Source organism: Triticum urartu, chromosome 7A, assembly GCF_056163025.1.
Source record: "Triticum urartu cultivar PI428250 chromosome 7A, HENAU_Tu73, whole genome shotgun sequence".
Lineage (NCBI taxonomy): Eukaryota > Viridiplantae > Streptophyta > Magnoliopsida > Poales > Poaceae > Triticum > Triticum urartu.
This window is the reverse complement of record NC_141879.1, coordinates 78,833,820-78,845,579: the sequence shown is the minus strand read 5'-3', so window position 1 is coordinate 78,845,579 and position 11,760 is coordinate 78,833,820.

Sequence of the window (11,760 nt, the reverse complement as noted above, 5' to 3'; positions counted from 1 at the left end):
AGCCGAGCTCGACGGCATCACGGTAACTAAGCCTCTCGGCCGAGGACTTCATCTCCTTGCCTTTGACTGGGCATCCCTGACGCCCTACATGTTTTCGCAGGGCGCCGCCTATTGGAAATATGCCCTAGAGGCAATAATAAAAGGATTATTATTATATTTCCTTGTTCATGATAATTGTCTTTTATTCACGCTGTAATTGTGTTGTGCGGAAATCGTAATACATGTGTGAATACATAGACACCAACATGTCCCTAGTAAGCCTCTAGTTGACTAGCTCGTTGATCAATAGATAGTCATGGTTTCCTGACTATGGACATTGGATGTCATTGATAACGAGATCACATCATTAGGATAATGATGTGAAGGACAAGACCCAATCCTAAACAAAGCACAAGATCGTATAGTTCGTTTGCTAGAGTTTTTCCAATGTCAAGTATCTTTTCCTTAGACCATGAGATCGTGTAACTCCCGGATGCCGTAGGAGTGCTTTGGGTGTACCAAACGTCACAACATAACTGGGTGACTATAAAGGTATACTACGGGTATCTCCGAAAGTGTCTGTTGGGTTGACATGGATCAAGACTGGGATTTGTCACTCCATATAACGGAGAGGTATCTCTGGGCCCACTCGGTAATGCATCATCATAATGAGCTCAAAGTGACCATGTGTCTGGTCACGGGATCATGCATTACGGTACGAGTAAAGTGACTTGCCGGTAACGAGATTGAACGAGGTATTGGGATACCGACGATCGAATCTCGGGCAAGTAACGTACCGATTGACAAAGGGAATTGTATACGGGGTTGCTTGAATCCTCGACATCGTGGTTCATCCGATGAGATCATCGAGGAGCATGTGGGAGCCAACATGGGTATCTAGATACCGCTGTTGGTTATTGACCGGAGAGCCGTCTCGGTCATGTCTACATGTCTCCCGAACCCGTAGGGTCTACACACTTAAGGTTCGGTGACGCTAGGGTTGTAGAGATATGAATATGCAGTAACACGAAAGTTGTTCAGAGTCCCGGATGAGATCTCGGACGTCACGAGGAGTTCCAGAATGGTCCGGAGGTGAAGAATTATATATAGGAACTTCAGTTTCGGCCATCGGGAGAGTTTCGGGGGTCAGCGGTATTGTACCGGGACCATCGGAAGGGTCCCGGGGGTCCACTGGGTGGGGCCACCCATCCCGGAGGGCCCCATGGGCTAAACTGGGGAGGGGAACCAGCCCATAGTGGGCTGGTGCACCCCCCTTGGCCCACCCCATGCGCCTAGGGTTGGGAACCCTAGGGTGGGGGGGCGCCCCACTTGCCTTGGGGGCTACTCCACCCTTGGCCGCCGCCCCCCCTAGGAGATCCCATCTCCTAGGGCCGGCGCCCCCCCTAGGGGAGCCTATATAAAGGGGGGGAGGGAGGGGCAGCCGCACCCTTGAGTCTTGGCGCCTCCCTCTCCCCTGCTACACCTCTCCCTCTCGCAGTAGAACGGCGAAGCCCTGCTGTGGTGACCCCTGCATCCACCACCACGCCGTCGTGCTGCTGGATCTTCATCAACCTCTCTTCCCCCCTTGCTGGATCAAGAAGGAGGAGACGTCACGCTGACCGTACGTGTGTTGAACACGGAGGTGCCGTCCGTTCGGCGCTAGGATCTCCGGTGATTTGGATCACGTCGAGTACGACTTCCTCATCCCCGTTCTTTGAACGCTTCCGCGCATGATCTACAAAGGTATGTAGATGCAATCCGATCACTCGTTGCTAGATGAACTCATAGATGGATCGTGGTGAAACCGTAGGAAATTTTTTGTTTTCTGCAACGTTCGCCAACAGTGGCATCATGAGCTAGGTCTATGCGTAGTTCTCTTTGCACGAGTAGAACACAATTTGTTGTGGGCGTAGATGTTGTCAACTTTCTTGCCGCTACTAGTCTTATTTTGCTTCAGCAGTATTGTGGGATGAAGCGGCCCGGACCAACCTTACATGTACGCTTACGTGAGACCGGTTCCACCGACTGACATGCACTAGTTGCATAAGGTGGCTGGCGGGTGTCTGTCTCTCCCACTTTAGTTGGAGCGGATTCGATGAAAAGGGTCCTTATGAAGGGTAAATAGAAGTTGACAAATCACGTTGTGGCTTTCATGTAGGTAAGAAAACGTTCTTGCTAGAACCCCATTGCAGCCACATAAAACTTGCAACAACAATTAGAGGACGTCTAACTTGTTTTTGCAGCAAGTGTTTTGTGATGTGATATGGCCAAAGTTGTGATGAATGATGAATGATATATATGTGATGTATGAGATGTTCATGCTATTGTAATAGGAATCACGACTTGCATGTCGATGAGTATGACAACCGGCAGGAGCCATAGGAGTTGTCTTTATTTTTTGTCTGACCTGCGTGTCATTGAGAAACGCCATGTAAATTACATTACTTTATTGCTAAACGTGTTAGCCATAGTAGTAGAAGTAATAGTTGGCGAGCAACTTCATGGAGACACGATGATGGAGATCATGATGATGGAGATCATGGTGTCATGCCGGTGAGAAGATGATCATGGAGCCCCAAGATGGAGATCAAAGGAGCTATGTGATATTGGCCATATCATGTCACTATTATTATTTGATTGCATGTGATGTTTATCATGTTTTTGCATCTTGTTTACTTAGAACGACGGTAGTAAATAAGATGATACCTCATAATAATTTCAAGAAAGTGTTCCCCCTAACTGGGCACCGTTGCGACAGTTCGTTGTTTCGAAGCACCACGTGATGATCGGGTGTGATAGATTCCAACGTTCACATACAACGGGTGTAAGACAGATTTACACATGCAAACACTTAGGTTGACTTGACGAGCCTAGCATGTACAGACATGGCCTCGGAACACAGAAGACCGAAAGGTTGAGAATGAGTCGTATAGAAGATACGATCAACATGAAGATGTTCACCGATGTTGACTACTCCGTCTCACGTGATGATCGGACACGGCCTAGTTAACTCGGATCATGTTATACTTAGATGACTGGAGGGATGTCTATCTGAGTGGGAGTTCATTGAATAATTTGATTTAGATGAACTTAATTATCACGAACTTAGTCTAAAATCTTTCCAACATGTATTGTAGATCAAATGGCCAACGTTGTCCTCAACTTCAACGCGTTCCTAGAGAAAACCAAACTGAAAGACGATGGCAGCAACTATACGAACTGGGTCCGGAACCTGAGGATCATCCTCATAGCTGCCAAGAAAGATTATGTCCTACAAGCACCACTAGGTGAAGCACCTGCTCTCCCTGCAGAACAAGACGTTATGAACGCTTGGCAGACACGTACCGATGATTACTCCCTCATTCAGTGCGGCATGCTTTACAGCTTAGAACCGGGGCTCCAAAAACGTTTTGAGAGACACGGAGCATATGAGATGTTCGAAGAGCTGAAAATGGTTTTTCAAGCTCATGCCCGGGTCGAGAGATATGAAGTCTCCGACAAGTTCTTCAGCTGTAAGATGGAGAAAAATAGTTCTATCAGTGAGCACATACTCACTATGTCAGGGTTACATAACCGCTTGACTCAGCTAGGAGTTAATCTCCCGGATGACGCGGTCATTGACAGAATCCTTCAGTCGCTTCCACCGAGCTACAAGAGCTTTGTGATGAACTTCAATATGCAGGGGATGGAAAAGACCATTCCTGAAGTATTTGCAATGCTGAAATCAGCAGAGGTAGAAGTCAAAAAGGAACATCAAGTGTTGATGGTGAATAAAACCACTAAGTTCAAGAAAGGCAAGGGTAAGAAAAACTTCAAGAAGGACGGCAAGGGAGTTGCCGCGCCCGGCAAGCAAGCTGCCAGGAAGAAGCCAAAGAATGCACCCAAGCCCAAGACTGAGTGCTTTTATTGCAAGGAAAGTGGTCACTGGAAGCAGAACTGCCCCAAATACTTAGCGGACAAGAAGGCCGGCAAAACGAAAGGTATATGTGATATACATGTAATTGATGTGTACCTTAGCAGTACTCGTAGTAGCTCCTGGGTATTTGATATCGGTGCAGTTGCTCACATTTGTAACTCAAAGCAGGAGCTGCGGAATAAGCAGAGACTGGCGAAGGACGAGGTGACGATGCGCGTCGGGAATGGTTCCAAGGACAATGTGATCGCCGTCGGCACGCTACCTCTACATTTACCTACGGGATTAGTTTTGAACCTCAACAATTGTTATTTAGTGCCAAGTTTGAGCATGAACATTGTATCAGGATCTCGTTTAATACGAGATGGCTACTCATTTAAATCCGAGAATAATGGTTGTTCTATTTATATGAGAGATATGTTTTATGGTCATGCTCCGATGGTGAATGGTTTATTCTTAATGAATCTCGAGCGTAATGCTACACATATTCATAGTGTGAGTACCAAAAGATGTAAGGTTGATAATGATAGTCCCACATACTTATGGCACTGCCGCCTTGGTCACATAGGTGTCAAACGCATGAAGAAGCTCCATGCAGATGGACTTTTAGAGTCTCTTGATTACAAATCATTTGACACATGCGAACCATGCCTCATGGGTAAAATGACCAAGACTCCGTTCTCAGGAACAATGGAGCGAGCAACCAACTTATTGGAAATCATACATACTGATGTGTGCGGTCCAATGAGTGTTGAGGCTCGCGGTGGTTATCGTTATGTTCTCACCCTCACTGATGACTTGAGTAGATATGGGTATGTCTACTTAATGAAACACAAGTCTGAGACCTTTGAAAGGTTCAAGGAATTTCAGAGTGAGGTTGAGAATCAACGTGACAGGAAAATCAAGTTCCTGCGATCAGATCGTGGAGGAGAATACTTAAGCCACGAATTTGGCACATACTTAAGAATATGTGGAATAGTTTCACAACTCACGCCGCCTGGAACACCTCAGCGTAATGGTGTGTCCGAACATCGTAATCACACTCTATTAGATATGGTGCGATCTATGATGTCTCTTACCGATTTACCGCTATCTTTTTGGGGCTATGCTTTAGAGACTGCCGCATTCACTTTAAATAGGGCTCCGTCAAAATCCGTTGAGACGACACCGTATGAATTATGGTTTGGGAAGAAACCTAAGCTGTCATTTCTAAAAGTTTGGGGATGCGATGCTTATGTCAAGAAACTTCAACCTGAAAAGCTCGAACCCAAGTCAGAAAAATGCATCTTCACAGGATACCCTAAAGAAACTATTGGGTATACCTTCTACCTCAGATCCGAAGGCAAGATCTTTGTTGCCAAGAATGGATCCTTTCTAGAGAAGGAGTTTCTCTCGAAAGAAGTAAGTGGGAGGAAAGTAGAACTTGATGAAGTATTACCTCTTGAACCGGAAAGTGGCGCAACTCAAGAAAATGTTCCTGAGGTGCCTGCACCGACTAGAGAGGAAGTTAATAATGATGATCAAGATACTTGTGATCAAGCTCCTACTGAACTTCGAAGGTCCACAAGGACACGTTCCGCACCAGAGTGGTACGGCAACCCTGTCCAGGAAATCATGTTGTTAGACAACGGTGATCCTTCGAACTATGAAGAAGCGATGGCGGGCCCGGATTCCGAAAAATGGCTGGAAGCCATGAAATCCGAGATAGGATCCATGTATGAAAACGAAGTATGGACTTTGACTGACTTGCCCGTTGAGCGGCGAGCCATAGAAAATAAATGGATCTTTAAGAAGAAGACATACGCGGATGGTAATGTGACCATCTATAAAGCTCGGCTTGTTGCTAAGGGTTATCGACAAGTTCAAGGGGTTGACTACGATGAGACTTTGTCTCCCGTAGCGAAGCTGAAGTCCGTCCGAATTATGTTAGCAATTGCCGCATACTATGATTATGAGATATGGCAAATGGACGTCAAAACGGCATTCCTTAATGGTTTCCTTAAGGAAGAATTGTATATGATGCAGCCGGAAGGTTTTGTCGACCCTAAGAATGCTAACAAGGTATGCAAGCTCCAGCGATCCATTTATGGGCTGGTGCAAGCATCTCGGAGTTGGAATATTCGCTTTGATGAGATGATCAAAGCGTTTGGGTTTATGCAGACTTATGGAGAAGCCTGCATTTACAAGAAAGTGAGTGGGAGCTCTGTAGCATTTCTTGTATTATATGGAGATGACATACTTTTGATGGGAAGTGATATAGAGCTTTTGGACAGCATTAAGGCCTACTTGAATAAGAGTTTTTCAATGAAGGACCTTGGAGAAGCTGCTTATATATTAGGCATCAAGATCTGTGGAGATAGATCAAGACGCCTCATAGGTCTTTCACAAAGCACATACCTTGATAAGATATTGAAGAAGTTCAATATGGATCTATCAAAGAAGGGGTTCTTACCTGTGTTGCAAGGTGTGAAATTGAGCTCAGCTCAATGTCCGACCACAGTAGAAGATATAGAAGAGATGAGTGTCATCCCCTATGCCTCAGCCATAGGTTCTATTATGTATGCCATGCTGTGTACCAGACCTGATGTAAACCTTGCCGTAAGTTTGGTAGGTAGGTACCAATGTAATCCCGGCAAGGAACACTGGACAGCGGTCAAGAATATCCTGAAGTACCTGAAAAGGACTAAGGAAATGTTTCTCGTTTATGGAGGTGACGAAGAGCTCCTCGTAAAGGGTTACATCGACGCTAGCTTCGACACAGATCTGGATGACTCTAAGTCACAAACTGGATACGTGTATATTTTGAATGGTGGGGCAGTAAGCTGGTGCAGTTGCAAGCAGAGCGTCGTGGCGGGATCTACATGTGAAGCGGAGTACATGGCAGCCTCGGAGGCAGCGCATGAAGCAATTTGGGTGAAGGAGTTCATCACCGACCTAGGAGTCATACCCAATGCGTCGGGGCCGATCAAACTCTTCTGTGACAACACTGGAGCTATTGCACTTGCCAAGGAGCCCAGGTTTCGCAAGAAGACCAGGCACATCAAGCGTCGCTTCAACTCCATTCATGAAAATGTTCAAGATGGAGACATAGATATTTGTAAAGTACATACGGACCTGAATGTAGCAGATCCATTGACTAAACCTCTCCCTAGAGCAAAACATGATCAACACCAGAATTCCATGGGTGTTCGATTCATCACAATGTAACTAGATTATTGACTCTAGTGCAAGTGGGAGACTGTTGGAAATATGCCCTAGAGGCAATAATAAAAGGATTATTATTATATTTCCTTGTTCATGATAATTGTCTTTTATTCATGCTATAATTGTGTTGTCCGGAAATCATAATACATGTGTGAATACATAGACACCAACATGTCCCTAGTAAGCCTCTAGTTGACTAGCTCGTTGATCAACAGATAGTCATGGTTTCCTGACTATGGACATTGGATGTCATTGATAACGAGATCACATCATTAGGAGAATGATGTGATGGACAAGACCCAATCCTAAACATAGCACAAGATCGTATAGTTCGTTTGCTAGAGTTTTTCCAATGTCAAGTATCTTTTCCTTAGACCATGAGATCGTGTAACTTCCGGATGCCGTAGGAGTGCTTTGGGTGTACCAAACGTCACAACGTAACTGGGTGACTATAAAGGTATACTACGGGTATCTCCGAAAGTGTCTGTTGGGTTGACACGGATCAAGACTGGGATTTGTCACTCCGTATAACGGAGAGGTATCTCTGGGCCCACTCGGTAATGCATCATCATGATGAGCTCAAAGTGACCAAGTGTCTGGTCACGGGATCATGCATTATGGTACGAGTAAAGTGACTTGCCGGTAACGAGATTGAACGAGGTATTGGGATACCGACGATCGAATCTCGGGCAAGTAACGTACCGATTGACAAAGGGAATTGTATACGGGGTTGCTTGAATCCTCGACATCGTGGTTCATCCGATGAGATCATTGAGGAGCATGTGGGAGCCAACATGGGTATCCAGATCCCGCTGTTGGTTATTGACCGGAGAGCCGTCTCGGTCATGTCTACATGTCTCCCGAACCCGTAGGGTCTACACACTTAAGGTTCGGTGATGCTAGGGTTGTAGAGATATGAATATGCAGTAACCCGAAAGTTTTTCGGAGTCCCGGATGAGATCCCGGACGTCACGAAGAGTTCTGGAATGGTCCGGAGGTGAGGAATTATATATAGGAAGTGCAGTTTCGGCCATCAGGAGAGTTTCGGGGGTCACCGGTATTGTACCGGGACCACCGGAAGGGTCCCGGGGGTCCACCGGGTGGGGCCACCCATCCCGGAGGGCCCCATGGGCTAAAGTGGGGAGGGGAACCAGTCCATAGTGGGCTGGTGCGCCCCCCTTGGCCCTCCCCATGCGCCTAGGGTTGGGAACCCTAGGGTGGGGGGGCGCCCCACTTGCCTTGGGGGCTACTCCACCCTTGGCCGCCGCCCCCCCTAGGAGATCCCATCTCCTAGGGCCGGCGCCCCCCTAGGGGAGCCTATATAAAGGGGTGAGGGAGGGGCAGCCGCACCCTTGAGTCTTGGCGCCTCCCTCTCCCCTGCTACACGTCTCCCTCTCGCAGTAGAACGGCGAAGCCCTGCTGCGGTGACCCCTGCATCCACCACCACACCGTCGTGCTGCTGGATCTTCATCAACCTCTCTTCCCCCCTTGCTGGATCAAGAAGGAGGAGACGTCACGCTGACCGTACATATGTTGAACGCGGAGGTGCCGTCCGTTCGGTGCTAGGATCTCCGGTGATTTGGATCACGTCAAGTACGACTTCCTCATCCCCGTTCTTTGAACGCTTCCGCGCGTGATCTACAAAGGTATGTAGATGCAATCCGATCACTCGTTGCTAGATGAACTCATAGATGGATCTTGGTGAAACCGTAGGAAATTTTTTGTTTTCTGCAACGTTCCCCAACACCGCCGATGTTCCTTGCACTCTCCTGCACTTCGTGGGCGGCGAGTTGGTCGATGTCGCCAAGGGCAGAATCGTTCAACCTGGAAACCCTGTGTTCCATGGTAATCCGATGCCACCCACAATGTACAGGGTTGAAGTGGTTCGGGTGCTGCGAGGCTGCGACGAGCTGTTACCTCCGATTCAACCCGCTAGGGCCGACGAAGAAGATGAGATGACCCTCAGCGCCTGCGTAAGCTGGCCCCTGCTTTGGCCGAAGAGCTAGATTTGTTTGGGGGGGGGGGGACACCACCCCACAGACAAGACCGCTAGTCGTGCCGGCGCCAAGCCATGGCAAGAACGCCGCAACGCTACCGGACATGCCGGACATCCCTATGGCACAGGATCCGGACATGCATATGGCACATGATCCAGACGACGATAACAACGACGATGGTACATTTACCAACGTCGATAAGTACTTTGCCGAACATGGGTACGGTGACGAGTTCTGCGGGCCTCCTTCTCAAGAACCCAAACAAGACGATCGCGATCTAGCTGGTACGGCGGAGAAACCCAATTGCAATAGGTGTCGTCTGGCGTTCAGTTCTCAGGAGATGCGTCCAGCTGACGCCTTCACCGAGCCTCAGATTGCGGAGGTGCCAAATATTATCAGCCCCAACACGCTCAAGAAGGCGGTTTGTGAGCAGAACTCGGTCCCATTACAGCAGATCAAGAAGAAGGGCCGGAAACGGTCGACTAACAAGGCCGCCGGTGCGAGCCAGCCGGCACCGAGTACGATCCGTGCTCAGGACGGGCCACCTTCACCTAAGGATATCTCGAGGAGGGTGCATATGGCGAGTAGTGAAAGTGCGTTATATCGACTAGAGGGGGGGGTGAATAGGCGATTTTTATGAAAGTCTTCAAAACGTGGGAGTTATGAAGACAAACTATAGAAATAAACCTAATACCCTGCAGCGGAAGGTAGACTACACTAGGCAAGCCATAGTCAAGTATTCAATAGAGTGAAAGCACAATGACTAATAGCAGCAATGTAGTAAGGATCAGGTAGGAAGATATTGTGAAGCCAGACAGAACACGCAGTCACTCAGTGAAGACAAAAGATAGTGCAAACATACAATGACTTCACAAGGAGTAACAGTAAGTAAAGGGAAGGGAAGATGAAACCAGTGACTCGTTGAAGACAATGATTTGTTGGACCAGTTCCAGTTGCTGTGACAACTGTACGTCTGGCTGGGGAGGCTAGGTATTTAAACCTTAGGACACACAGTCCTGAACACCCAGTCCTGAACATGCAGCTCAGGACACCCAGTCCTCACCGTATTCCCCTTGAGCTAAGGTCACACACACCTCGCCCAATCACTCTGGTAAGTCTTCAAGGTAGACTCCCAAACCTTCACAGACTTCGTTCACCGGCAATCCACAATGTCTCTTGGATGCTCAGAATGCGACGCCTAACCGGCTGGAGGATGCACAGTCCTCAAGTGTAATAAGTCTTCAAATCACACAGACAAGAAGATTTAAGTGATGCCCAATTCTCTTTGGCTCTGGGTGGTTAGGGCTTTATCCTCGCAAGGAATTCTCTCTCAAAGGCTTCGAGGTGGGTTGCTCTCAAACGACAAAAGCCGTACTCTCAATCTGAGCGGCCAACCGTTTATGGTTGTAGGGGGTGGGCTATTTATAGCCACTTGGCAACCCGACCTGATTTTTCCGAAATGACCCTGGGTCACTAAGGAACTGACACGTGTTCCAACGGTCAGATTTCAAACTCACACGGTAACTTTACTTGGGCTGCAAGCAAAGCTGACTTGTCCGACTCTGGACAAGATTCGCTCTCATAGTCTTCACTCGAAGACATAGGTTTTGGTTAGGCATCACTTCAGTCATTCTGACTGGTTCTCTTGGACCCCACTTAACAGTACGATGGTTCCTATGACTCAACACAAAAGAAAAAGAACTACGAAAGATCTAAGTCTTCGAGCTCCATAGGCTTCATGTGGTGTCTTCTCTTGTCATAGTCTTCAATGTGAATATCTTCATATACCACCTTTGACTTCAATGTCTTCATACATTTTTAGGGGTCATCTCTGGTAGGAAAACCGAATCAATGAGGGACTTCTACCTGTGTTATCCTGCAATTCTTATAAACACATTAGTCCCTCAACTAGGTTTGTCGTCAATACTCCAAAACCAACTAGGGGTGGCACTAGATGCACTTACAGGTAGAGCGAGGCTACCGACAAATATGCTCAGTGCTGCAACCGGTGCTATGCGGAGTCTGCACGACAGTGTTCTTTCTTTGGAGAAGCGGCGTCTCAGAGAGAATGATGTGGCATACCCGGTTTTCGTGGCCAAGGTGCCAGAGGGCAAGGGCTTTGTGGATGGCGCCATCGGGGGTACGATCGTCCTGCGGTTTGATGACATCTTTGCTATGTTCAACCTTCATCCGCTGCACTACACCTTCGTTCGGCTGTTTTCGCTGAGTATGGAGATGCGGATCATTAGAGACAAGACCCTGGACATCGTGATCGTCGACCCCTTCTACATGCGTGCCAAGCTCTTGAGCAGCGCTGGGGACCGCCAAGTCGCGAGTTCACACCTCGAAGACGTCATTCTGGCAAACCCAGATAAGGATAACTTCCTTGTGGCTTACTTTCCCGAGTAAGTCATCCCTTAACCGCCCCGTAACATATGATTTCTTAGATTTCGATCGTTCTTTTTTTCTAACATTCCGTGTTCTGTGCAGTGACACACATTGCACACTCATCCTCTTAAGCCTGAAATATTCCATGGCCACGTATTTCGACCCGAACCGTAACTCCAAGATAGTCTACACAAATATCAAGAAAGTTCTTGATAATGTTCTCCCTGGCTACGCCAAATCTGGAGGCACCTTCATCAGGGCAGTTCGTAAGTACGGCAA